Below are 16,752 nucleotides of genomic sequence, written 5' to 3'. Positions count from 1 at the left end.
GTGAACAGTTTCAGTTATGTCTGTGGGTCAGTGGGATGCAATGGGGTGGGGTATCCATTCATCCAACAGGTAAAAGTGTGCTGTTGTGCTGGAGGTATCAGTTTCAAGAGTTCTGGGGTGGGATGTCGGGGGGCATAGAAACCGTGTTCTCTGTGAACCTCTTGGGGAGTCCTTCATCTCCAGGTATTTCTTCAACCTCGATGCATGGATCCATTGTGGAGTCTGGTCAGTTAGAACTGCTGTTCTGGCGACTTTAAGGACTAGTACGGCAATTTTTGGGGCTATTCCCAGCAGCTCGCGATTCTACACTGTAATAGACCTTTCCAATGCTTTCTTTAGCATTCCGGTTGAAGTAATTGCCCAGAACATGTTTTCTTTTCAATGGGACGGTGGTCAGTTGACCTGGTCTTGTCTTCCTCAAGGCTATGGGGATAGTCCTGCTGCTTTCTCAATGGTATTGAAAGCATCTTTAGACAGTTGGGAGCCAAAGAGGGGATCCACCTTACTCCAATACACAGACGACCTAATGGTCAGCCACGAAGACTGTGAGGTAGACTCAAGACACTTGCTAGATTACCTAGCCGGAAAGGGCCATTTGGCCTCAAGAAAGAAGATACAATGGGTACAGGAACAGGTGGAATACCTGGGTTGCCTGATTTCAGGAGGAGACAGGTCTGTCTCCCCAGCCAGGGTAAAAGCCCTAATGTCCCTCACACTGCCAACAACCAAGGCTGCAATGATGTCCTTCCTTGGGTCAATAGTGTATTGCAGGCAGTGGATACCTGACTGTTCCCACAATGATTCGATCCTCAGGGATACAACAAAACAAGAGGCCCCACAACAGCAGAGTGGACCCCGGAGAGGAAGGAAGCTTTTGGTAGACTGATCAGATCACTGACTAATGCCCCAGCCTTAACACTGCCGGACTATGAGAAGGAGTTTCAGCTTTACAGTGTAGTGTCAGCGCACGCATTTGCAGCCGTACTCACACAGGAACACGGTGGGAAAAACAGACCAGTGGCTTACCTTTCTAAGAAGTTGCCTTGTGTGGTTTTGGGCATGCCTCATTGCCTTCAAGTGATGGCTGCTTGTGCTATGGCTGTAAAGGATGCAAGTAAACTGACACAGGGATCTCCGACTGTGTTATACACTACACATTCAATAGCAGCGCTAGTGCACAATATGACGACACAGCACATGACAGCACAGAGACCGAGTGGATATGAACTTGCAGATTAAGACTTGTCTGGAAACGGACAAATTTGGGTCAGACGGGAGGCGAAATGGTGACTGTACCCCCTCTACATGACTGTGAGGAAATGGTGTTAGACAACACTTCACCCAGAGATGATCTAAAGGACATACCCCAATTGGGCAGTATAGATGTTTTTGTTGATGGCAGCTGTGTCAGACCAGATGATCATACCTACCAAACGGGTTATGCTGTAGTGATGCTACCAGACATAGTCATTGAGGCCAAACCGCTTCATGCTAATTCAGCCCAGCAAGCTGAGTTAGTCGCGCTAACGCGCGCCTGTCAACTTTTTTCTGACCAAAGAGTGAACATTTACACTGACAGCAGATATGCATTTGGGGTAGTACATGAATATAACATGATCCGTTAGCCAGAGGTAACAATTTAGCAGACAGAGCAGCAAAGGAAGCAGCCGCGTCATCCACACCCACACACAACATGACATTGTTTATGCAAGATTTCAAGAACAGGACAATAAAAGACAGACTGAAGAAAGCCACAGGGGGAACTTTAAAGAACTGGCTGCTATTTCTCCCCGCAGTTCTTTACCAAAAAGACCACCCCTAATAAAAAGACTGGACTTTCCCCATATGAAATACTGATAGGTATACCTGAAGCAATAGCCCTAGCTCATATTTCCCCCACAAGTACAGCGGAAGACACGACCCCGGCTATTAACTGGGGAGCTCATAAAGCTTCTATCAGAGGTTTTTTTTATCCAACAAGTCTCTAGACTAAAGTGATCTCGTGAAGAGTTGATTTCTGCCAAAACTAAGGAATACGAGGCTTTACTGGCCCAACATAAAATTACTCCAACCCCGGACTTGTTACTTAAGGTAGAACAGGCTCGTTTGGAGCTTAATCTTTGTCTCACCACAAAACTGGAAAACCAGCTATGATGGATGAATCATAACTTCTTCACATGGCGAGACAAACCGGATTCTAAACTTTCCCCTAAACATTCTAACTTGGAGCTTCCTAAGCTTAGGCTTTCGGGAGGTCACATCTCACAGGATCCTCAGAAGATCCTTCAAGAATGTAATACGTTTTATTCTACCTTATATAGTCCACACCAGCCTGTTGAGCTTTCCGTGCTTCAAGATTTTTTAGGACCCTTGCAGCTTTCTTCACTTGCCGACGCCCACAGGGAACTTATGGAATGACCTATAACTAGTGAGGAACTTGGTAAAGTTATTAAAATGCTGATGTCACATAAGTCCCCGGGTCCCGATGGTTTACCAAATGTTTACTATAAAATCTTCTCTGATCATCTTCTCCCTCATATGGCTCTTTACTTCAGTTCCTTGAGAGAAGACGGGGTGATTCCTTTAGATGAAAATAAAGGATATATTAGCATTATTCCTAAACCTAATAAAGATGCGACTGATATCCTTAATTATCGGCCTTTTTCGCTACTAAATTGTGACCTGAAAATATTGACAAAACTTTTGTTCCTGAGTCTTAATTCCTTTTTGGTGCAGTATGTTCACAAAGACCAATCGGGTTTCATATCTGGTTGCCAAATGTTAGATCAGATTCGATGGTCCATAGCTTTGATTTCTGCTGTTTACTCTAATTGGGATGCCCCTCTTTCTAGGGAATTGCTGCTTCTTTCTTTGGACCTCCATAAAGCTTTTGATAGCTTAACTTGAAAATATTTGTTTACTGTTTTGCAAGCTTTTGGATTTGGTCCTGCATTTCTTACACTTTTGCAGTCATTATACAACACCCCCTCAGCTCAAGTGTCCATTAGAGGTTACAGATCCCCGTGTTCCAAATTCGACGTGGCACTAGACATGGTTGCCCACTCTCCCCACTGCTTTTTGCTTTGGCAATAGAACCCTTAGCTATGGCGATCCGCTCTCAAGCCGGAATCCACGGGGTCCCCTGTGGTCATCAGGAACATGAATGCTCTTTTTTTGCTGATGATGTTCCCATGTATATTACATCCCCTCTAGTACTCTACCTAATCTATTATCACTCTTGTGTCACTTCTCTGAACTTTCTGGACTGACTCTAAATTCTCATAAAATGATAGCCCTTAATGTTTTGTTACCTTCTTCAATGGAGCAACGGCTTCAAACTCTATATGACTTTCAAGGGGCTAGCAACTACTTATTGAGACCCTATTTTACCAAGCAAACTATCCCCCTCTTTTCAAATGACTTTGGGAAGATCTTCATCGTTGGGCTGCTTACTCTGTATCTTGGTTTGGAAGGATCAACTCTATTAAAATGACCTTTTTACCTCGACTATTATACATCTTTCGGACCTTACTGATACCAACTCTGAGACGCGAGCTGCGGCTCCTACAGGCAGAGGTGCTTTGTTTTGTGTGGAACAATAGAAGGCATCAGATGAACCAGAAGATATTATACACTTTAAAGTCGCAGGGTGGGGTTGGTCTTCATTATTATTATACAGGATTTATACGGTGCCAACAGTTTGAGCAACGCTTTACAATATAAGGGAGACAGTACAATTACAATACATTTCAGTACAGAAGGAATGTGAATATTATCTCTATGCTTACTTGCAAGCTGCTCAAATTGTGCAATTGGCCTATACTACAGCTAATGGATCTATACCCCTCTGGGTTTCTATTGAAGCTCTATCCTGCCATCCTTTAGCGGTCGGTACCTTGCCTTGGCTCCCTAATAGATCTCGCCCTCCTATCTTATGTCCTAATCTGTCTTTCTCATTGACAGTTTGGGACAGAGTACACCATCGCAAACCATTAGCCTCCCCACATGCTCCCTTAGCCCCAGTTTTTTGTAACCCTGAATCTGTACCGGGTCTGGTCCCGGCCCAATTCCAGTGGTGGATCAACAAAGGGTTGCTGCGGATAGATTACCTCCAGGGTGTAAGGTTTTTATCCTCTTCAGTACTTTACAGAGAAACTACAGATGCCCCCCATGTAAATGTTCAGATATAATAAAGTCGCCTATTTTATCAGCTCAAAAATAGTTTTACTAGATGGAGCGCCCATTCTTACCAGTTTTGAACTTTCCTGTCAGTGTACAAATCTCTCTAGAGGCCGTATTTCTGTGGTGTACATCCTTCTTGCTGATCCAAACTGTAACTCCCCTATATGGATCAATGGGAACGGGACCTGAATGTTAGTTATGATCTACCTGATTGGCAAGACATAGCCCTGGAATTATCTAAAGATTCCATCATTACTACCTGAATTGAAGCAAACTATAAAACTATTGCGATGGTACCGGGTCCCAACTCGGACGGCGAGGACCATCCTTCTGCCTCACCAATGTGCTTTCAGTGTAGCGGCCAGATGGGTTCTATGTTCCACGTTTGGTGGCAATGTCTGATAGTTACTAGATTTTAATTCTGCATGTCTAACCTTATGTACAGGGTGATGGGGGTTAATGTTGGTAGGGCCCTGGAATCCGACCTCTTCCATAAATTTCAGTACCAAAAAATACCCTTAACCACTTGCCAACCGCATATAGCTAAATGACGGCTTCACTGCGGCCGGCCAGTTCTGGGAGGGCGTCATATGACGTCCTCCCAGAACACGCCCTCTCACGTGCCCCCAGAGGCACGCACTCTGCAATCTCAATGATGGCTGTGTGCTATGGACGCAGCTGATCACATGATGTGGTAAAAGGCCAATCACAGTGGCCTTTTACCACGTGATCAGCCGTGTCCAATGACACAGTAGATCACCGGGAAATGAAGTAACCAGTTATCAGCTGCACTTTCCTCGCGCTGTCACGGTGTGAGGAAAGTACTGCCGATAACCAGCAATTGTCAGAGGAGAGATCGGCACCGATCATCAGGGCGCTAATGATCAGTGCCCAGCAGTGCCGCCCACTTGTGCCCACCATTGCCACCCACCAGTGCCTCCCAGCAGTGTTGTCACTCAGTAGTGCTGCCAGTCAGTTCCCAGCAGTGCCACCAGTCAGTGCTGCCTATCAGTGCTCACCAGTGTCTCCTATCAGTGCTGCCTATCAGTGGCCATCAGTGCTGCCTATCAGTGCCCAACATTGTTTCATATCAGTGCCCATCAGTGCTGCCTATCAGTGCCCAACATTGTTGCATATCAGTGCCCATCAGTGCTGCCTATTAGTGCCCAACATTGTTGTATATCAGTGCAGTATCATCAGTGCCGCTTCATCACTGCCACCTATCTGTGCCACCTCATCGGTGCCACCTATCTGTGCCCATCAGTGCCCATCAGTGCTACCTATCAGTGCCCATCAGTGCCGCCTATCAGTGCCCATCAGTGCTACCTATCAGTGCTACCTATCAGTGCCCATCAGTGCTGCCAATCAGTGAAGCCTCATCAACGCACATCAGTGAAGGAGAACAATTACCTGTTTGCAAAATTGTATATTGGAAACAAAGAAAAACCTTTTTTTCACATTTTTGCTGTTTTTTTGTTTAGAGCACAAAAAATAAAAACCCCCAGCGGGGAGTAAATACCACCAAAAGAAAGCTCTATTTGTGTGAAAAAAATAATAAAAATGTCATATGGGTACAATCTTGCATGACCGCGCAATTGTCATTTAAATTGCGACAGCGATGAAAGCTGAAAATTGGCCTGGGTAGGAAGGGGGTAGAACTGCCCGGTAGGGGAGGGGTTAAGTGTCTTACTTCTATGCTGTTAGCAGAGAGAATCACTCTGGAGAGGGACGGCTGGCATTCCGTGCGCAAAGTACGCATTACGGCGCTAAGTACATCGCACTTCCAACACGGCAACAAGGGAACATCCCAACATCCTCTCATCATCTCTCCTCTGATCTCCAGGTAACCACTGCTTCCATCGCCCTCTGAAACTTCCTGCTCTAACCGCAACTGACAACTGCCTCCTGTTGCCCCCGGTGACCACTGCTTCCATCGCCCTCTGAAACTTCCTGCTCTAACCGCAACTGACAACTGCCTCCTGTTGCCCCCGGTGACCACTGCTTCCATCGCCCTCTGAAACTTCCTGCTCTAACCGCAACTGACAACTGCCTCCTGTTGCCCCCGGTAACCACTGCTTCCATCGCCCTCTTAAACTTCCTGCTCTAACCGCAACTGACAACTGCCTCCTGTTGCCCCCGGTAACCACTGCTTTCACTGCTCTCTCAATCGCTAAGCTACTTTGCATGCCTGAAATTATCTACATTGTTAGATTGTTTCTGTTTTCTTTGTAACTATTGTGTATACTTCCTGTATGACATGACCTGAGCCTCACAGAGCCTCATAGAGCCACATAGAGCCTTAGCTGAGATCAGACACCTTGCCTTACCTTGTGTCCATCCTGCCTGTATATTGTTAAGGGCAGAACCCCTCCCCCATGTGTCATTTATTAGTTCTTAATTGAACGATTGCGTAACCTCCCCCCCTCCATCCAAGTATAAATTCAGTACAGTCCGGGGGACAGCTGACAAGGGAGAGGCTGGCATTCCTTGCACAAAGTACGCATTACAGCACTAAGTACATCGCACTTTCAACGCGGCACTTTAACTAAAGCAAGTACAAACATTAGTGCTCCACCTCAAGTAGATTGCATGTGCTCTTCCCTCTCCTCCCTCTCTTCCCTCTACTCCCTCTCTTCCATCTCCTTCCTCTCTTCCCTCTCCTCCCTCTCTTCCCTCTCCCCTCTCTCTTCCCTCTCTTCCCTCTCCACCCTCTCCTCCCTCTCTTCCCTCTCCACCCTCTCTTCCCTCTCCTCCCTCTCTTCCCTCTCTTCCCTCTCTTACCTCTTTTCCCTCTCTTCCCTCTCTTACCTCTTTTCCCTCTCTTCCCTCTCTTCCCTCTCCTCCCTCTCTTCCCTCTCCTCCCTCTCTTCCCTCTCTTCCCTCTCCTCCCTCTCTTCCCTCTCTTCCCTCTCCTCCCTCTCTTCCCTCTCTTCCCCCTCTTACCTGTCCTCCCTCTCTTACCTCTCTTCCCTCTCCTCCCTCTTCCCTCTCTTCCCTCTCCTCCCTTTCCTTCCCTCTCCTCCCTCTCCTCCCTCTCTTCCCTCTCTTCCCTCTTCCTGCCTGCCTTCGTTTGTTATCTCTCTTCTCTCCAGCATGCTCTCGCTAGCTCTCTCTGTTGCTATAATGCCCTCTCTTCTTAAACTCTCTCTTGTTTACCCCCCCACCCCCCACAACCTGTACATATCACCCTCACTCCTGCCCTCTCCATATCACTGCACTTATCTCCTGCTCTCTCCATATCACTGCACTTATCTCCTGCTCTCTGCATATCACTGCACTTATCTCCTGCTCTCTCTTGGTCCACATAATGTCACCGCTACAAAATCACTGCGACATCTGCCCTCATATAAATCTCACTCCCACCTCACCTCCCTCACCCTCCTATTACTACTAACTTCTGGAGACATTGCCCCAAACCCTGGCCCTCCACCATCAAACTCCAACCCACAGAAGCAGCAACCTCCCCTCTTCGGCCACAGCCGCAACCCTCACTCTCTCATCTAAATCCCCCTGCTTCCAAGCACCAGCCCCTCCCTCCTATGTGCCCTCTGGAATGCCCGCTCAGCATCTCTACTATCACTGACCTCTTCCTCTCCCACTCCCTCAACCTACTTACTATTACTGAAACCTGGCTCCAGGATTCCGACTCTGTCTCCTCAGCTGCACTCTCCCATGGCGGCCTCCTCTGGACTCACACACCCAGACCCAGCGAATGAAAAGGGGGTGGAGTCTGAATTCTTCTTTCCCCACAAAGCATGTTCCAGGTTCTTCCTGCGCCTCCGTCTCTGTCCCTCCGCTCTTTTGAAATGCACTGTATTCGTCTCTTTTCTGCTGTTTGTCTGAGGATCGTAGTCATCTACTAGCCCCCGGGCCCAGTGTCACGCTTTCTCAATGACTTTTCAGCATGGCTTTCTCTCCTCTGAGGTGCCCGCCATCATCCTCGGTGACTTTAACATCCCAGTCAATGTTCACACCCCTGCCACCTCTCAACTACTCAACCTAACTTCCTCATTATACCTAACACAATGGTCACAATCCACCATCCACTCCAATGGCAACACCCTTGACCTTGTATTCACCCACCTCTGCACTGCCTGTAACCTCTCTAACACCCCTTTACTCTCTCTGATCACAACTTTATCAGCTTCACACTCTCCCTGCCTCCTACCTCCCTGCCTCCTACCTCCCATGCCTCCTACTTCCCATGCCTCCTACCTCCCATGCCTCCTACCTCCCTGCCTCCTACTTCCCATGCCTCCTACCTCCCATGTCTCCTACTCCCCATGCCTCCAACCCTCACATGCCTCCTACCTCCCATACCTTCAACCAGCAAACCGTTACCTGTAGAAACCTCCATCACCTCAGCCCTGACCTTCTCCACTCTACTACTGAGCGCCTCTATGATAAAATTGCACCCCTGTCCTGCCCAGAGCTGGCCACATCTGCCTACAACAACTATCTATCATCCTCCCTGGATGCTCTTGCTCCTCTCTACACGCCAAACCAGGCCTCGCCTGTCACAACCCTGGTAAACAGATGACACCAGAAGTCTCAAGAGACGCAGCAGCACTCTTGAATGAGCATGGCGTAAAACTAAATTCCTGAAATTCCTGAAATCCGCTCTTCTCAAATACATCTCCAGCCTCCACGCTGCTAAGCCAACCTACTATAACACTCTCAAGACCCTCTCATCCAATCCTCATCAACTCTTCTCTACCCTTAATTCCATACTCCACCCTCCACTGCCTCCACCCACCAACTTACTGCACAGGAGATTGCCAGTCACTTCAAAAGAAGATCAACACAATTCATGATGAGATCTCCAGTGTCAAGCTTCCTCCTCTAACCAACATACCAGGCCCAACACCAAACTCTACACTCTCCTCCTTCGACCCTGTTACCACCAAGGAAGTTACCGAACTCCTTTCCAAGGCCCGCTTCACCACCTGTCCCCTGGATCCTGTCCCCTCACGACTGTTGCAGCCTCCTTCCTGCTCTATCCTAAGCTCTCTAACCCACATCTTCAACCTATCACTCTCCATGGGCACCTTTCCCTTCCCGAGCAAACATGCACTGGTTACCCCCATCCTCAAAAAACCCTCACTGGACCCCAAATGTTTGTATAACTTAAGACCCATCTCCCTGCTCCTGTTTGCCTCCAAGCTTCTCCAGCGCCTTGTTCACAAATGTATAAACTGCTACCTCACCAACAACAACCTTCTTGATCCCCGACAGTCTGGCTTCCGCCCACAACATTCCACAGAAACTGCCCGACTAAAACTCACTAATGACCTACTAACTGCTAAAACCAATGGCCATTACTCCATACTATTCCCAACCAATGGCCACTACTCCATACTCATCCCAACCAATGGTCACTACTCCACACTCATCCCAACCAATGGCCACTACTCCATACTCATCCCAACCAATGGCCACTACTCCATACTCATCCCAACCAATGGCCATTACTCCATACTAATCCCAACCAATGGTCACTACTCCATACTAATCCCAACCAATGGTCACTACTCCATACTCATCCCAACCAATGGCCACTACTCCATACTCATCCTAACCAATGGCCACTACTCCATACTCATACTCCTTGACCTTTCCACTGCCTTTGACACAGTCAACCACCCGCTCCTCCTCAGTAAACTCCACTCCATTGGCCTCCATGACTCTGTTCTCTCCTGGTTCTCCTCTTACCTTTCTCAGCGCACTTTCAGTGTCACATACAACTCCTCCTCCTCCGATCCTCTTCCTGTTGGGGTTCCCCAAGGCTCTGTCCTTTGACCCCTCCTTTTCTCTCTCTATACCTCCTCCCTGGGCCAACTGATAACCTCCCATGGCTTCCAATACCACCTCTATTCTAATGACACCCAGATCTATCTCTCCACTCCCCAGCTCACCCCCTCAATCTCCTCACGTATCACAAATCTACTGAGCGACATATCAGCATGGATGTCACATCACTACCTTAGACTCAATCTTTCAAAAACTGAGCTGTAATATTACCTCCCCCCGATCCCCCACTCATGACTTTCCCATCAAGATCAACAGAACAACCATTGGTCCTTCCCCTCATGCCAGGGTGCTAGGTGTAATCCTAGACTAAGACCTCTCCTTTGGGCCCCACATCCACTCGCTGGCTAAATCCTGCCACCTCAACCTCCAGAACATTTCCAATATCCGCCCCTTCCTGACCAATGACACCACAAAACAACTTATCCGTGCCTTGGTTATATCCCGCCTCCATTACTGCAACTCCCTCCTCACTGGTCTTCCGTTACACAGGCTATCCCCCTTCAGTCTATTATGAATGCTGCTGCTAGACTCATACACCTTACCAACCGATCAGCGACTGCTGCTAGACTCATACACCTTACCAACCGATCAGCGACTGCCGCTAGACTCATACGCCTTACCAACCGATCAGCGACTGCCGCTAGAGTCATACACCTTACCAACCGATCAGTGACTGCCGCTAGACTCATACGCCTTGCCAACCGATCAGCGACTGCCGCTAGACTCATACGCGTTACCAACCGATCAGCGACTGCCGCTAGACTCATACGTCTTACCAACCGATCAGCGACTGCCGCTAAACTCATACACCTTACCAACCGATCAGCGACTGCCGCTAGACTCATACACCTTACCAACCGATCAGCGACTGCCGCTAGACTCATACACCTTACCAACCGATCAGCGACTGCCGCTAGACTCATACACCTTACCAACCAATCAGCGACTGCCGCCAGACTCATACACCTTACCAACCGATCAGCGACTGCTGCTAGACTCATCCACCTTACCAACCGATCAGCGACTGCTGCTAGACTCATACACTTTACCAACTGATCAGCGACTGCTGCACCTCTCTGCCAATCCCTCCACTGGCTTCCACTAACCCAACATATAAAATTCAAAATACTAACCACAATTTACAAAGCCATCCACAATCCTGCCCCTAGCTACATTACCAATGTGATAAAACGTGGGATCCGTGGATTCCATACATCTCCATGCCCTAGTACTTCCTGATTTGGCTCCCCTCTCCTCTCCTCCCCTCTCCTCTCCTCCTCCTTCTGCCCTCTCCTCCCCTCCGCTCTCCTCTCCTTCCCTCTCCACTCCTCTCCTCTCCTCCCCTCCCCTCTCCTCAACTCCCCTCCCCTCCCCTCTCCTTTCCTCCTCCTCCTGCCCTCTCCTCCCCTCTTCACTCTCCTCCCCCTCCCCTCTCCTCTCCTCCTCTTCCCCTCCCCTCTCCTCCTCCCCTACCCTCTCCTCTCTTCCCTCTTCCCCTCCCCTCTCCTCTCCTCCTCCCCTCTCCTCTTCTCTTCTCTTCCTCCCTTCCTCCTCCTCTCTCCCCTCTCCTCCTCCTCCTCCCCTCTCCTCCTCTACTCTCCTCCCCTCCTCCTCTTCCTCCTCCTCCTCCCCTCCCCTCCTCTTCCTCCTCCTCTCATTACTGTTATCCTCTTTTCTTCCTTTCTGCTGTCTCTTTTATTTTCCCATGTTCTGGTGCTAGTTGAGTTCCATGTTGTATGTGTTGTGCACTATGTGTGGTGTGTATGATGAATGCTCTGTGTGATCCATATGTCTCCTATTATTGCTTCCCCTGTACAAGGTGGACTTAATGCTGGGAATGTTCTATGTGACGTCTCCAGTCATTATTGCACACATTTCCTGCTTCCCTGCGGGATGTCTGTTGTTTATTCATCTGCCTGTTTGTTGGGGAGATTTCATACCTTATTTTATAACATGACACTTGTCTGTTACATTTTCTGTAACTTGAAAAATTTCAATAAAGATATTGGAAAATAAATAGTTGGTTGCATAAGAGATAGATTTATTTTTTCTCAGTTTTTTTTTTAGTTATTTTTGATCTTTCGTGAAAACCACAGGAACGGTTATTTTAATGTTTCTCAGGGCTGCAGTTCCTCTGAGCTCCACAAGGTGGTGATCTCACTTCTATCCAGAAAGGAAGTTATTGTAGAACACAGACAGGAAGTGATGTCAGGTACACACAGGAAGTGATGTCAGGCACAGACAGGAAGTCATCTGGAATAAAGACAGAAAGTTCCATGTGGCACAAAGAAGAGGAGACATTGGTGGAAGTGGCAGCAGAGGAGGTAATAAGATGTTATGTTCTATTTACACCCAGTAACCCCCCCATCATGTCTGTCCTCTTCCTCCGTAGCCATGTCCATCCTCTTCCTCCGTAGCCATGTCTGTCCTCTTCCTCCGTAGCCATGTCCGTCCTCTTCCTCCATAGTCACGTCCACCTTCTTCCTCCATAGTCACGTCCGTCCTCTTCCTCCATAGTCACGTCCGTCGTCTTCCTCCATAGTCACGTCGGTCCTCTTCCTCCATAGTCACGTCGGTCCTCTTCCTCCACAGTCACGTCGGTCCTTTTCCTCCACATTCACGTCGGTCCTCTTCCTCCACGGTCACGTCGGTCCTCTTCCTCCACGGTCACGTCGGTCCTCTTCCTCCATAGTCACTGTGACGTCTTTTATCTCCAGCAGATGATGATACACACATATATAGTGTGGGAACCCAGATTAACCCCTTCAGGGGCAGAACATTCCCCCACTTCCGGGGCCGGAACATTCTCCTCATTGTGGAGATAAATTCTTGTAGTATGGTCCTCTAAACAAACAGCACTGACAATAAATAGACAAGACAAGGACCATCCTGACCATACATGGCCTACAAAGGGCAATGATGACACTACACAGGCAGCCAATGGGCAATCATTACACTATGCAGCCAACACAATGATGGAGTGCCGGGGTCAGGAGTATGGAGCATAGAGCCCCTTACATTGCTGCTCAGGAGGAAGAAAACATTGCCCAGCCGGCCATGAAGAATATGTTCCATCATTGGTATCAGAGGGAGGGAAATACTGAGGGGTCTGAGGGAAGTAGAGGAGCTGAGGGGTCTCTCGGGTTACTGAGGATGGGAGACTTTGGGGCCCCTGAGGGGATAGTGAAGTTAAAGCATTTTGAGGGGGTAGAGTAGCTGAAGGAATCTGGGTCTTTGATAGGGTTGGTGGGGAGCAGGGCTCTGAGGAAGGAAAAGTTTGTCAGGCTCAGGGGGACTCTGAGGCAGGGAGGGGGGCTCTTGGTCTCTGGTTGTCCTCTTACCTGCACTTACTTTCCAGACCTCCTTACAGAACTCCTACCAGGAAAGGAAGACAACCTTCACCTTCTTACCATCTCACTGGTCAAATAATGTATTCCAAGATACCAAATGGAATGCAGAAGGACAATCCTTCACCCTTGGTGGGCACTTGTTCTTAGAGGAGGATTCTCGGTGCATTATTGACTAAAAGGTAGTCAGGGGATCAGTGCTAGACATCTTCAGGAGACACTCCAATACCTTCCCATGACACAGGCTCTGGCAGTGCCCGGTGCTGGAATTCAGAGCCCCAGGAACCCACCACCACTCTGTACAATGTCCTGGATACTACAGTATACTTGGTAACCAAACCCCTCCCCCTCCTGTCCTCCTTCTACCCACACTGCGCTGTCATTGGAGGGAAGAGAATAGGCTCCTTCCTCACAGCTCTCTACTCCACCAGCACCATCCTCCTGCTATCCCATCCAATCCCTTCTCTTACTGCAGAGAGTGACAGTGACATCACTCCTGTCAGTCAGCAGGCTGCCGGAGATTGGAGCCTTGCAGCCGGAGTTCTGCCAATTGTCCTGATTAGCCAGCAACTATGGCCAAAAGTCATCAAGTTCCCCTTCCTGGACCTCATGATGAGCTGACATTGACCTCACAGCACTGCCTCAGAGCAAACAAGTCATAGGAAGGATCATATTTATCATTCCTTGTCTGCAGATCTAATACTTATCAAAACCAGTTCAGAGACCAAACAAACCCAACAGAGAAAAGGGGATTTCTGATCTGACAGGACAAGAGGGTCCCGGGACCTCCAAAATGTATAAAACACTAAACAGTCCAAACTAAATGTCTTCCCATGGGGGGAGTAGTTCTTCAATGTCCAGCAACCCTCCTATTCCCCCCTCACATCCACATCCTATTATTGTGTGACCAATACCATCCAAATCATTCTTACTTTCATTTCCCAAAGTTATCCGTCTACAAGGAGACCTGTATAGATCACATGATGGCACCAATGAGGATGGAGGAGGACCGGAGTCACATGACTGAGAAGATACTAAACCTCACCCTGGAGATCATCTACCTGCTGACCGGAGAGGTGAGGAGGATTCTGGGAGGTCACATGACATCACTCTTATCTCTATTAATAAAACACAGACCTGACCGGAGAGGTGAGGAGGATTCTGGGAGGTCACATGACATCACTCTTATCTCTATTAATAAAACACTGACCTGACCGGAGAGGTGAGGAGGATTCTGGGAGGTCACATGACATCACTCTGTTGTGGTGGTTTATGTAAGGATATATATTATTTATAAAGGGCGTGTCCCTTCCCTTAGATGAAATCTCAGCAGTGCCTCCAAATTTATGTTGTGGTGGTTTATGTAAGGATATATATTATTTATAAAGGGCGTGTCCCTTTCCCTTAGATGAAATATTACAGTGCCTCCAGCCGTTAAAATACGGCAAATATTTAATAAACCAATAATTTGGACACTTTGATAATTTGATCACCACTTATTATTATACCTTGAATTCTTTTAGCCAATATGATTTCGTACCATACACACAAAATTTGCCTTATAATAGATAAATATAAATATTTATTTATGTACAAAAATTATATATATATTAACACAAAACGCAAAAGACTGGTGATAAATGAACATTGGTACACACAATCAAAGATATAACCTACCAATGTAAGACACAATAATCAAGTTTCTAACTAATTACATCAATTACAATTTTTAAATGATATGATTATTTATTAAATTTATTAATAATTAATAATTTCGAATATCTCAAAGGTTATATTCTCGCACGCCGTGGCCATAGGATTGCAAGAAGTAAGCCCTTGATATGTGATACTCTGGTTATTAATATTCAATAAATTATGAAATATGGAAAAATTTATAATATGGCAATAAACAGTTTTTTTAACAGTAACACAGTATCTGACTACAGATATCTAACTACCCAATATTGTTGTAATACACTAAGGTAATTTTATGATTCTACACAACAGAGAAAGTAATTAATACAAAATCAAATAAACATCTCACCACACCCGGACGTCAGACTAGGCAACTCTCCCGTGGATTTAGCTGGCAGTGGAACGCCTTTAGACTGATATATAGGGCAAGTGAAAGATTCTCAGTAGGGGAGAATGTAGGAGGTTATAAGATTAGAGGTTTAAAGTTTTAAGAAGTTTGAAAAGATGGAAGAGTAATTATTTCAGCAGAGATCTTCTTCAGATGTCAGGTCTTTCCATGAGGTCTTTATGAGGGTTCTTCCTTTTTCTTAAAGCACATGGGCTTTTATATCCACTAGTCCATTGTTCTAAGATACCTTCCCACCAGGCTTCCTGATTGGCTAGTTGAGAAATGTGTGTACATAAGCTATTTCTCACCTGCCCACCAGGTGGCGGTCATGTATCACAGAACAATGTGAGTATTTGAGATGACTCATACCTTGGGTGGAATCTTCAGGTAATTTCAGGAATAAAATATACGGCTCTTTCCAGATATAGCAGTGATCATACCTATGATATTCTAAATAGGGACCATGGAATATAGGTGTATATTCAGTTATTCCTACTTGAAATATCATCCTGTTTGTTTCCTGATAAGACATGTAACTAATGCTAGTCTATAATACATCTTACTTCCCATCATCTCAATACTCAAGTTAGTGATATATAGTTCCCATTGCTGAGTATTTAGTGGTGTTTAAAAACTATACCATCTTATTTATAATCTGTTTTTGTAGTATATTTTTGTCATGATATACAGTGAACTTTTAAACTTAAATGTCCTGAATTTCACCCCTTTGTTTCAGAATCAACATTTTCTCTGTGTAGGGAAAAACTCTCTGTTTGCATGGCCCTTGTATTGGACTCATGGTAAACAATTGTTAATGCTTTCACCCTTGGTGAACAATAGTATATGGTAATAGTTTCAGAGGTCTGTTGGTTCATCACACTCTACAGGTTTTGGTTAGGCTTTCAACCAGTTGAGTTCCCGTCTCATTATTGTTGAAATGTTTACAAGTCAAAGTCCTATGTGTTTGACTTTCTGTATGTGCATTCTTCTCGACTTCCATATACAAATAGTCCTTGTTGACAGTTCAAACAGTCCCATTGTCTTGGAAAAGTCTTACTTCCCCCATTCTCTCCAGTTCTTTAACTAGAATTCTTGGTGGTTCAACCAAGACAAAATTAACTCTTAACATCCGGTTATGCTGAGCTGTTTGCCATATACTATTATGTCTTGATAAAAGTCATATTTTTGAGACATGATTCAAAAGTCCACAACAAATCCCCCTTTGTTTTTGGGGTATAGGCACGCGTAGAGGGGTGTCTGTATCGAAAAACATGAGTGGGACTTTTGGTTAGAGTGATCGTTCGTCTTCTTCGGTGAAGGGAATGAAAT

At 46.6% G+C, this 16,752-nt stretch overlaps 1 protein-coding gene across 1 annotated transcript in view; it reads left to right on the top strand.

Annotated features, from left to right (window-relative positions):
• LOC149451657 (uncharacterized) overlaps positions 1 to 16,752 on the top strand; it is a 91,372-nt gene that overhangs the window by 40,972 nt on the left and 33,648 nt on the right.

This window comes from Staurois parvus, unplaced genomic scaffold (genome assembly GCF_062004578.1).
Source record: "Staurois parvus isolate SC_StPar_1 unplaced genomic scaffold, SC_StPar_1.0 ptg000526l, whole genome shotgun sequence".
Lineage (NCBI taxonomy): Eukaryota > Metazoa > Chordata > Amphibia > Anura > Ranidae > Staurois > Staurois parvus.
This window is presented reverse-complemented; position numbering and strand designations above follow the sequence as displayed.